General features: G+C 72.0%; 1 pseudogene; it reads left to right on the top strand.

The window, feature by feature from the left end:
• LOC148591884 (protein arginine N-methyltransferase 5-like) lies at positions 1-10,794 on the top strand (annotated as a pseudogene).
• Positions 10,795-11,313: the final 519 nt, after the last annotated feature.

The following is an 11,313-nucleotide window of genomic DNA, read 5'->3' as shown; positions in this document are numbered from 1 at the left end:
CGATGGCGGCGGCGGCAGCGGCGGCGGCGGCTCCCGCTCCCGGTCCCGGGATGGCGGCCGGAAGCGCGCGCGTGTCCAGCGGGCGGGACCTGAGCTGCGTGCCGGAAGTGGCGGGCACGCTGGGCGCCGTGGCGCGGCAGGGGTGAGTCCCGCCAAAACCGGGAAACGGCGGGAAGCGGCGGCGCCCCACGTGGCGGCGGCTGACGCCACTTCCGGCGCGGCAGGTTCGACTTCCTGTGCATGCCGGTGTTCCACCCGCGCCAGCGCCGCGAGTTCCGGGCGGACCCGGCCCGGGGGCGCCCGGGGCCGCTCACGCGCTCGGACCTGCTGCTCTCCGGGAGGGGTGAGGACACGCCCCGCCCCCCGCGCCGTGACGTCACGCGGGGCGGGGCCAGCGCGGCCGCCCCGCCCCCCGGGGGGTCCCCAATGTCCCCCCGTTGTCCCCAACGTCCCCCCGTTGTCCCAGACTGGAACACCCTGATCGTGGGGAAGGTCTCCCCGTGGATCCGCCCGGATTCGCCGCTGGAGCAGGAGCGACGGAACGCGGAGGCCGTCAGTGACCCCGCCCCCCGCCCGCGGGTCCCGCCCCCAGCCCCGCCCCACCCCCCGCCCGCGGATCCCGCCCCCCACGCGCTGGCCCCGCCCCCCCACGCGCTGGCCCCGCCCCCCCACGCGCTGGCCCCGCCCCCAGGCCCTGACCCCCATGCTCTGGCCCCGCCCCCCACGTGCCGGCCCCGCCCCCCCCCCACGCGCTGGCCCCGCCCCCAGGCCCTGCCCCCATGCTCTGGCCCCGCCCCCCCACGTGCCGGCCCCGCCCCCCACGCGCTGGCCCCGCCCCCACGCGCGCTGGCCCCGCCCCCACGCGCTGGCCCCGCCCCCACGCCCCGCCCCACGCTGCCCCCGCCCCCACGCGCAGGCCCCGCCCCCCACTCTGGCCCCGCCCCCACGCGCTGGCCCCGCCCCCACGTGCCGGCCCCACCCCCAGGCCCCGCCCCACGCGCCGGCCCCGCCCCCCGCTCTGGCCCCGCCCCCAGGGCCCGCCCCCCCGCGCGCTGGCCCCGCCCCCCATGCTCTGCCCCCGCCCCCCGCGCTGGCCCCGCCCCCACGCGCTGGCCCCGCCCCCAGGCCCTCCTCCAGGAGCTCCAGTTCGGCGCCTACCTGGGGCTCCCGGCGCTGCTGGTGCCGCTGGGGCCGGAAGGGGGCGGAGCCAACCTGGCCCGGATCCTGTGCGGGAGCCTGACGGGGGGGCAGCACGGAGCGGCCGTGAGCACCGGGAATGATGGGAATGACGGGAACGGGAACGGGAATGATGGGAATGACGGGAATGATGGGAATGACGGGAATGATGGGAATGACGGGAATGGGAACGATGGGAATGATGGGAATGGGAACGGGAATGACGGGAGTGATGGGAATGATCGGAATACCGGGAATGATGGGAATGACGGGAATGACGGGAATGGGAATGGGATAGACCGGGATCCACCTGGGTTGGATCCTGTGCGGGAGCCTGCAGGGGGGGCAGCACGGAGCGGCCGTGAGCACCGGGAATACCGGGAATACCGGGAATACCGGGAATGATGGGAATGACGGGAACAGCGGGAGCGATGGGAATGATGGGAATGGGAACGGGAATGAGGGGAGTGACGGGAATGGGAACGGGAATGATGGGAATGATGGGAATGACGGGAATGGGGATGATGGGAATGATGGGAATGGGAATGGGATAGACTGGGATACACCTGGCCCGGATCCTGTGCGGGAGCCTGCAGGGGGGGCAGCACGGAGCGGCCGTGAGCACCGGGAATACCGGGAATGATGGGAATGACGGGAACGGCGGGAACGATGGGAATGATGGGAATGAGGGGAATGAGGGGAATGATGGGAATGGGAATGGGATAGACCGGGATCCACCTGGGTTGGATCCCGCGCGGGAACCTGCAGGGGGGGCAGCACGGAGCGGCCGTGAGCACTGGGAATGCCGGGAATGACGGGAATGAGGGGAGTGATGGGAATGACGGGAATGGGGATGACGGGAATGAGGGGAATGAGGAGAATGGGAATGGGAATCATGGGAATGATGGGAATGGGGATGGGAATGGGGATGATTGGAATGGGGATGGGAATGGAGAATTGGAATCACGGGATTGGGAATGATGGGAATGACAGGAAGAGGGATGGGGATTGGGAATGGGAACAGGAATCACAGGAATGATGGGAACGGGAATGATGGGAATGGGAACGGCAGGAATGGGGATGGGATAGACCGGGATCCACCCGGATGGGGTCAGGGCGGGATGGGGGCGGGGCTCCCGCGGCGGGGGGCGGGGCTCGACGCTGACCCCGCCCCCTCCCCAGCTGTGGCTGCGGGTGCCGCTGGTGGCGCCCGAGGACGCCCGCGATGACGTCATCAGCAACGAGCCGCGGGGGGGCGGGGCCGACGGCGACGGCGACGCCGACGACCGGACGTGGCTCTGGTGAGGGGCGGGGCCACGAGGGGCGGGGCCGAGCGGGGGGCGGGGCCGACGGTAACACCGACGACCGGACGTGGCTCTGGTGAGGGGCGGGGCCAAAGGGGGGCGGGGCCAAAGGGGGCGGTGCCTGGGCCTGGCCCCGCCCCTGACCCCGCCCCCCGCAGGTGGCACAACTTCCGCACCCTCTGTGACTACAACAAGCGCCTGGGGCTGGGTGAGCGGGGGCGGGGCCTGCGGGGGGCGGGGCCTGCGGGGGGCGGGGCTGCTGAAAACCGGGGGGGGGTCCTGGTGGGGAGGGGGAGGGTGGTGGGTGGGGCCTGGAGGGACGTGGGCGGGGCCTGGGTGCAGTGGGCAGGGCCTGGAAGGGATTGGGGGGGATCTGGCCAATGGGAGGGGCTTGGGAGGATGGAGGGCGGAGCCTGGGCCCTGTGGGCGGGGCCTAGTGTCTCTATAGGAGGATCTGGGGGGGACCCCACCAATGGGCGTGGCCTGGGGGCGGGGCTGGGGGAACAGGGGCGGGGCCTGGGGGGGCTATAGAGGGGCTGGAGGGCAGATCCCACGGGTGGGCGGGGCCGGGGGCAGTGGGTGGAGCCGGGGGGCGGATCCCGGCCGTGGGCGGGGCTGGGCGTGGCAGGGGGCGTGTCCCCCTGGCTGACCCCGCCCCCAGCGCTGGAGGTGGGGCCGGACCTGCCGTCGGCGCCGGCCCTGGAGCGGTGGCTGGGGGAGCCGGTGCGGGCGGCGCTGCTGCCCACGGGGCTGTTCCTGAGCAACAAGAGGGGCTTCCCCGTGCTGGGACGGGCCCATCAGCGACTGGTGGGGCGGCTGCTGCAGGTGGGGGGCGATGTGGGGAGATGTGGGGAGATGTGGGGAGATGTGGGGCGCTGTGGGGCTGGGGCTTCCCCGTGCTGGGACGGGCCCATCAGCGACTGGTGGGGCGGCTGCTGCAGGTGGGGGAGATGTGGGGAGATGTGGGGAGATGTGGGGCGCTATGGGGCAGCTATGGGGCACAGGGAGCACCGTGGGGCTGGGGCTTCCCCGTGCTGGGACGGGCCCATCAGCGCCTCGTGGGGCGGCTGCTGCAGGTGGGGGAGATGTGGGGAGATGTGGGGCGCTATGGGGCAGCTATGGGGCACAGGGAGCACCGTGGGGCTGGGGCTTCCCCGTGCTGGGACGGGCCCATCAGCGCCTCGTGGGGCGGCTGCTGCAGGTGGGGGAGATGTGGGGAGATGTGGGGCGCTATGGGGCAGCTATGGGGCACAGGGAGCGCCGTGGGGCTGGGGCTTCCCCGTGCTGGGACGGGCGCACCAGAGACTCGTGGGGCGGCTGCTGCAGGTGGGGGAGATGTGGGGAGATGTGGGGCGCTATGGGGCAGCTATGGGGCACAGGGAGCACCGTGGGGCTGGGGCTTCCCCGTGCTGGGACGGGCCCATCAGCGCCTCGTGGGGCGGCTGCTGCAGGTGGGGGAGATGTGGGGAGATGTGGGGCGCTATGGGGCAGCTATGGGGCACAGGGAGCACCGTGGGGCTGGGGCTTCCCCGTGCTGGGACGGGCCCATCAGCGCCTCGTGGGGCGGCTGCTGCAGGTGGGGGAGATGTGGGGAGATGTGGGGCGCTATGGGGCAGCTATGGGGCACAGGGAGCGCCGTGGGGCTGGGGCTTCCCCGTGCTGGGACGGGCGCACCAGAGACTCGTGGGGCGGCTGCTGCAGGTGGGGGAGATGTGGGGAGATGTGGGGCGCTATGGGGCAGCTATGGGGCACAGGGAGCACCGTGGGGCTGGGGCTTCCCCGTGCTGGGACGGGCCCATCAGCGCCTCGTGGGGCGGCTGCTGCAGGTGGGGGAGATGTGGGGAGATGTGGGGCGCTATGGGGCGGGTGTGGGGCGCCGTGGGGCTGGGGCTTCCCCGTGCTGGGACGGGCGCACCAGAGACTCGTGGGGCGGCTGCTGCAGGTGGGGGACATGTGGGGAGATGTGGGGAGATGTGGGGCGCTATGGGGCACGGGGAGCGCCGTGGGGCTGGGGCTTCCCCGTGCTGGGACGGGCCCATCAGAGACTGGTGGGGCGGCTGCTGCAGGTGGGGGGAGATGTGGGGAGATGTGGGGAGATGTGGGGAGATGTGGGGAGATGTGGGGAGATGTGGGGTGCTATGGGGCACAGGGAGCACCGTGGGGCTGGGGCTTCCCCGTGCTGGGACGGGCGCACCAGAGACTGGTGGGGCGGCTGCTGCAGGTGGGGCGGCTATGGGGAGATGTGGGGAGATGTGGGGCGCTATGGGGCGCCGTGGGGCTGGGGCTTCCCCGTGCTGGGACGGGCGCACCAGAGACTCGTGGGGCGGCTGCTGCAGGTGGGGGAGATGTGGGGAGATGTGGGGCGGCTATGGGGCGCTATGGGGTGCTATGGGGCACGGGGAGCGCCGTGGGGCTGGGGCTTCCCCGTGCTGGGGCGGGCGCACCAGAGACTCGTGGGGCGGCTGCTGCAGGTGGGGCGGCTATGGGGCAGCCATGGGGCGCTATGGGGCACTATGGGGTGCGATGGGGCGCTATGGGGCACAGGGAGCGCCGTGGGGCTGGGGCTTCCCCGTGCTGGGCCGGGCGCACCAGAGACTCGTGGGGCGGCTGCTGCAGGTGGGGCAGCTATGGGGAGATGTGGGGCGCTATGGGGCGCTATGGGGCAGCTATGGGGCTGGGGCTTCTCCGTGCTGGGACGGGCGCACCAGAGACTGGTGGGGCGGCTGCTGCAGGTGGGGGAGATGTGGGGAGATGTGGGGCGGCTATGGGGCGCTATGGGGGGCTATGGGGCGCTATGGGGCGCTGTGGGGCGCTATGGGGCTGCCCCACACATTTCCATTGCAGCTGGACGTGCAGCTGGTGCTGTGGGGCTATGGGGATGCTATGGGGCACTATGGGGCGCTATGGGGCTGCCCCACACGTTTCCATTGCAGCTGGACGTGCAGCTGGTGCTGTGGGGCTATGGGGACGCTATGGGGCTGCCCCACACATTCCATGCCGTTCCCCCCACAGCTGGACGTGCAGCTGGTTCTGTGGGTTATGGGGCGCTCTGGGGCGCTATGGGGCTGCCCCACACATTCCTTTGCATTCTCCCCCCATTGCAGCTGGACGTGCAGCTCGTGCTGTGGGGCTATGGGGCGCTATGGGGCACTATGGGGCAGCCATGGGGTGCTATGGGGCTATGGGGCGCTCTGGGGCTGCCCCACACATCTCATTCCCCCATCACAGCTGGACGTGCAGCTGGTTCTGTGCGGCTATGGGGCACTATGGGGATGCTATGGGGCGCTATGGGGCTGCCCCACACGTTTCCATTGCAGCTGGACGTGCAGCTGGTTCTGTGCGGCGCCCCCCGGCACGGCCGCCCCCTGGGCTGCTACCTGCAGTACCTGGAGCACCTCGGGCAGAGCCGCCCGGCGCCGTCGCCCTACGAGATCTTCGCGCGCGGATACGAGGACTATCTGCAGGCGCCGCTGCAGGTGGGCGGGGCCTCGGGGGGCGGGGCCTCCCGGGGGCGGGGCTTCCCGGGGGGCGGGGTCACGGGGGTTGCCCACCCCCTTGGTGGGAGCTGGGGCTGGGGTGCATGGGGGGCTGGGAGCGCTAAGGAAGGGGGGCGGGGCCTCATTTGGGGGCGGGGTCTCGTGGGGCGGGGCCTTCTCTGGGGGCGGGGCCTCCTGCCGGGGGGGCGGGGTCACACGGTTGATCATCCCCTTTGTGGGAGCTGGGGCTGGGGGGGCTGAGGAGTGGGGGAGCCCAGGAATGGGGGCGGGGCCTCATTTGGGGGCGGGGCCTCCCGTGGGGGGCGGGGTCCCCTGGGGGCGGGGCCTCGGGAGTTGCCCACCCTCTTGATGGGAGCTGGGGCTGGGGGGGGGGGGGGGCGCGCTAAGGAATGGGGGCGGGGCCTCTCGTGGGGGGCGGGGCTTCCCGTGGGGGCGGGGTCACGGGGGTTGCCCACCCCCTTTATGGGAGCTGGGGCTGGGGTGCCAGGGGGAGCCAAGGATTGTGGGCGGGGCCTCATTTGGGGGCGGGGCCTCTCGTGGGGGGCGGGGCCTCCCCTGGGGTGGGTCTTCCTGTGGGGGCGGGGCCTGCTGGGGCGGGGCCTCCCTCCGGGGGGGCGGCCCCCTCCCTGCGCTGCCCCTCGGGGGGCGTGTCCGGGGGCGGTGGGCGGGGCGCCGCGGGGAGGGGGCGTGTCCTGACGCGGCCCCGCCCCAGCCGCTCATGGACAACCTGGAGTCGCAGACGTACGAGGTCTTCGAGAAGGACCCGGTCAAGTACTCGCAGTACCAGGAGGTGGGCGGGGCTTCCGGGGGGGCGGGGCAAGGGGAGGACACGCCCCCCTGACCCGCCCCGTGCCCCGCCCCCTCCCCCAGGCCATTTATAGGTGCCTGTTGGACCGGGTGCCCCGAGGAGGAGAAGGACACGAACGAGCAGTGAGTGCCAGGGGCGGGATGTGGGGCGGGATGTGGGGCGGGATGTGGGGCGGGATGTGGGGCGGGATGTGGGGCGGGATGTGGGGCGGCCGTGGGGCAGGCTGCGCCCCACGGAGCCCCGTAGAGCTTTCTATGGGGTGGCTATGGGGCACTGCACAGAGTCCCATAGGCCCCTCTATGGGGCCCTGTGGGGTCCTTATGTGCTATGGGGTGCCCCACAGAGCTCCCTATGGGGCACCCCAGGGTCCCTGTGTTCCATGGGGCGCCCCACAGGCCCCTCCCGTGTTCCATGGGGCGCCCCACAGGCCCCTCCATGGGGCAGCCCCTGTTCTATGGGGCGCCCCATAGGGTTCCCGTGTTCCGTGGGGCGCCCCATAGCCCCTCCATGGGGCACCCCACATTCTATGGGCCCCTCCATGGGGCTCCCCCCGTTCCATGGGGCCCCCCCCGTTCCGTGGGGCGCCCCCCAAGTGCCCCCCCCCCAGGGTGGTGCTGGTCCTGGGCGCCGGCGGGGGCCGCTGGTGACGGCGACGCTGCGGGCGGCGCGGCGGGCGGGGCGGCGCGTGCGGGTCTACGCCGTGGAGAAGAACCCCAGCGCCGTGGTCACGTGAGCGGGGGGCGGGGTCTGTGGGGCGGGTCTGTGGGGCGGGGTCTGTGGGGTTGATGTGGGGCTGTGGGGCTGGTTGGGTCTATGGGGTTGATGTGGGTCTATGGGGCTGGGTTGGGATCTATGGGGCTGCGTTCAGTGTATGGGGCCGGGTCTGTGGGCTAGGTTGGGTTTATGGGGTTGACTTGGGGTCTATGGGGCTGGGTTGGGGTCTATGGGGTCTATGGGGTCGGGTTGGGTCTATAGAGCTGGGTTGGGGTCTATGGGGTTGGGTTCCAGTCTACAGAATCCAGTTGGGTCTATGGGGTTGATGTGGGTCTATGGGGCTGCGTTGGGATCTATGGGGCTGTGTTGGATCTATGGGGCTGTGCTGGGATCTATGGGGCTGGGTTGGATCTATGGGGCTCCGTTGGGATCTATGGGGCTGTGTTGGATCTATGGGGCTGCGCTGGATCTATGGGGCTGGGTTGGGGTCTATGGGCTCCGTTGGGATCTATGGGGCCGTGTTGGGGTCTATGGGGCCGTGTTGGGGTCTATGGGGCTGTGTTGGGATCTATGGGGCTGATCCCTGCTCCTCTGGCCCCGCCCCCTTTGGCCCCGCCCAGGCTGCAGAGCTGGCAGCGGGAGCTGTGGGGGGCGGCGGTCACCGTGGTGGGCGGGGATCTATGGGGCTGCGCTGGGATCTATGGGGCTGCGCTGGGATCTATGGGGCTGGGTTGGGTCTATGGGGCTGGGTTGGATCTATGGGGCTGCGCTGGGATCTATGGGGCCGGGTTGGATCTATGGGGCTGCGCTGGGATCTATGGGGCCGGGTTGGATCTATGGGGCTGATCCCTGCTCCTCTGGCCCCGCCCCCCTGTGGCCCCGCCCCCTTTGGCCCCGCCCAGGCTGCAGAGCTGGCAGCGGGAGCTGTGGGGGGCGGCGGTCACCGTGGTGGCGGGGACATGCGGCGCTGGCGGCCCCCGGTCCCGGCCGACCTGCTGGTGTCGGAGCTGCTGGGGTCGTTCGGGGACAACGAGCTGGCGCCCGAGTGCCTGGACGGGGCGGAGCCTTGTCTGAAACGTGGGTCGATGTGGGGCGCTATGGGGCGCTATGGGGCGGGGTGTGGGGCAGGAGGTGGGGCGGGAGGTGGGGCGCTATGGGGCAGGATGTGGGGCGCTATGGGGCGGGAGGTGGGGCAGGGTGTGGGGCGGGCTGTGGGGCACTGTGGGGATCGGTGGGGCGCCATGCAGCAGGATGTGGGGCGCTGTGGGGCACCATGGGTCGCTATGGGGTGGGATGTGGGGCGCCGTGCCGATCTGTGGGTCGCTATGGGCGGGATGTGGGTCGCGGTGGGGATGTGTGGGTCGCTATGGGGCGGGATGTGGGTCACCATGGGGATGTGTGGGTCGCCGTGGGTCCCTGTGGGTCGCGGTGGGGCAGGATGCGGGTCGCCGTGGGGATCTGTGGGGCGCCGTGGAGTGGAATGTGGGTCGCCATGGGGCGGGATGTGGGTCACCATGGGGATGTGTGGGTCGCCGTGGGGATCTGTGGGTCGCTATGGGGCGGGATGCGGGTCGCCGTGGGTCGCGGTGGGGATGTGTGGGTCGCTATGGGGCAGGATGTGGGTCGCTGTGGGGATCTGTGGGTTGCTATGGGGCGGGATGCGGGTCGCCGTGGGTCGCGGCGGGGCTGACGGCGCTGCCCCGCAGCGGGGGGCGTGAGCATCCCCTGCGACTACACGTCCTTCCTGGCGCCCATCTCGTCCTCCAAGCTCTACAACGAGGTCCGGGCCTGCCGGGAGCGCGACCGCGACCCGAGGTGACCGGCGGGGGGGGGATGGGGGGCGGGATGTGGGTGGTGTCTATGGGGCCGGCCATGGGGCAGGGTTCGCTATGGGTCGCTCTATGGGGCAGCGGTACCTATGGGTCTCTCTCTATGGGTCGCGCTATGGGGCAGGCGGTGGGTGGTTGGTCTCTATGGGTCGCTCTATGAGGCAGGGGTACCTATGGGTCTCTCTCCATGGGTCACGCTATGGGCAGCGGTACCTATGGGTCTCTATGGGTCGCTCTGTGGGGCAGGACTGTCTATGGTATCTATGGGTCGCTCTATGGGGCAGGCGGTGGGTGGTTGGTCTCTATGGGTCGCGCTATGGGTCTCTATGGGTCACCCTATGGGGCAGCGGTACCCATGGGTCTCTATGGGTCGCTCTATGGGGCAGCGGTACCCATGGGTCTCTCTATGGGTCGCGCTATGGGGCAGGCCGTGGGGCAGGGTTCGCTATGGGTCTCTATGGGGCAGCGGTACCTATGGGTCTCTATGGGTCGCTCTATGGGGCAGGCCGTGGAGCAGGGCTGTCCATGGTATCTATGGGTCGCACTATGGGGCAGCGGTACCCATGGGTCTCTATGGGTCGCGCTATGGGGCAGGCCGTGGGGCAGGGTTCGCTATGGGTCTCTATGGGGCAGGCCCCCTTCGAGACCCCCTACGTCGTGCGGCTCCACAACTACCACCAGGTGGCCCCGCCCCAGCCCTGCTTCACCTTCCAGCACCCCCGGCCAGGTGCGGGGCGGGGCCCGACCGGGACACGCCCACCAGGGGGGCGGGGCTTGCCCGGGACACGCCCACGAGGGGGCGGGGACCCGGGGGAGGTGCCCACGGAGGGGGCGGGGCAACGGGGGTGGGTGGAGGGGGGCGGGGCTGGGGGCGGTGACGTCAGGCTCGGCCACACCCACGGGGTGGAGGGAGGGGCAGAGGGAGGGGATTGGGGGGGTGACGTCACAAAAAGGGGAGGGGGCGGAGGGAGGGGCGGCACCCGCGGCGTCCCATGGCCCCGCCCCCAGTGACGTCACGAGGAGGGGAGGGGGCGGTGCCGGGGGGGGGTGTCCCGGGAAGGGGGCGGCGCTGCGGCCGTCCCGTGGCCCCGCCCCCCCGGTGACATCACGAGGAGGGGAGGGGGGTAGTGTCCTGTGCAGGGCGCGGCGCCGCAGTCATGGCCCCGCCCCCCGGTGACGTCACGAGGAGGGGAGGGGGGTGTTGTCCTGTGGAGGGGGCGGCGCTGCGGCCATGGCCCCGCCCCCCGGTGAACGTCACGAGGAGGGGAGGGGGCGGTGTCCTGTGGAGGGGGCGGCGCCGCGGCCATGGCCCCGCCCCCCCGGTGTGACGCGCGCGGCCCCGCCCCCAGCGGGCGCCCCGGACAACGCGCGGTGGGCGGAGCTCCGGTTCCGCGCGGCCGCCCGCGCCGCCCTGCACGGCTTCGCCGGCTACTTCGAGAGCACCCTGTACCCGGGGGTGACCCTGAGTGCGTGGGGTGGGGCCTGGAGGGGGCGGGGCCTAACGGGGGCGGGGCCTGTACCCGGGGGTGACCCCTGAGTGCGTGGGGCGGGGCATAACGGGGGGCGGGGCCAAAGGGGCGGGGCCTGTACCCGGGGGTGACCCTGAGTGCGTGGGCGGGGCCAAAGGGGGCGGGGCCTGTACCCGGGGTGACCCTGAGTGCGTGGGCGGGGCCTGGAGGGGGCGGGGCCTGTACCCGGGGGTGACCCTGAGTGCGTGGGGCGGGGCCTAACGGGGGGGCGGGGCCAAAGGGGGGCGGGGCCTGTACCCGGGGGTGACCCTGAGTGCGTGGGCGGGGCCTGGAGGGGGGCGGGGCCTAACGGGGGGGCGGGGCCTGGAGGGGGCGGGGGCGGCTGGTTCGAGAGCACCCTGTACCCGGGGGTGACCCTGAGTGCGTGGGCGGGGCCTGACGGGGGCGGGGCTTCGGAGGAGGCTGTGGGCGGGGCCTAGCGGGGGCTGGGGCGGGTCTATGGGAACAGGATGAAGG

This window comes from Tinamus guttatus, unplaced genomic scaffold, assembly GCF_059628265.1.
Source record: "Tinamus guttatus ecotype Peru unplaced genomic scaffold, ASM5962826v1 Tinamus_guttatus_pri_ptg000680l, whole genome shotgun sequence".
Lineage (NCBI taxonomy): Eukaryota > Metazoa > Chordata > Aves > Tinamiformes > Tinamidae > Tinamus > Tinamus guttatus.
Note: the sequence above shows the minus strand (reverse complement) of the source record. Positions and strands in the feature narration are given on the sequence as shown.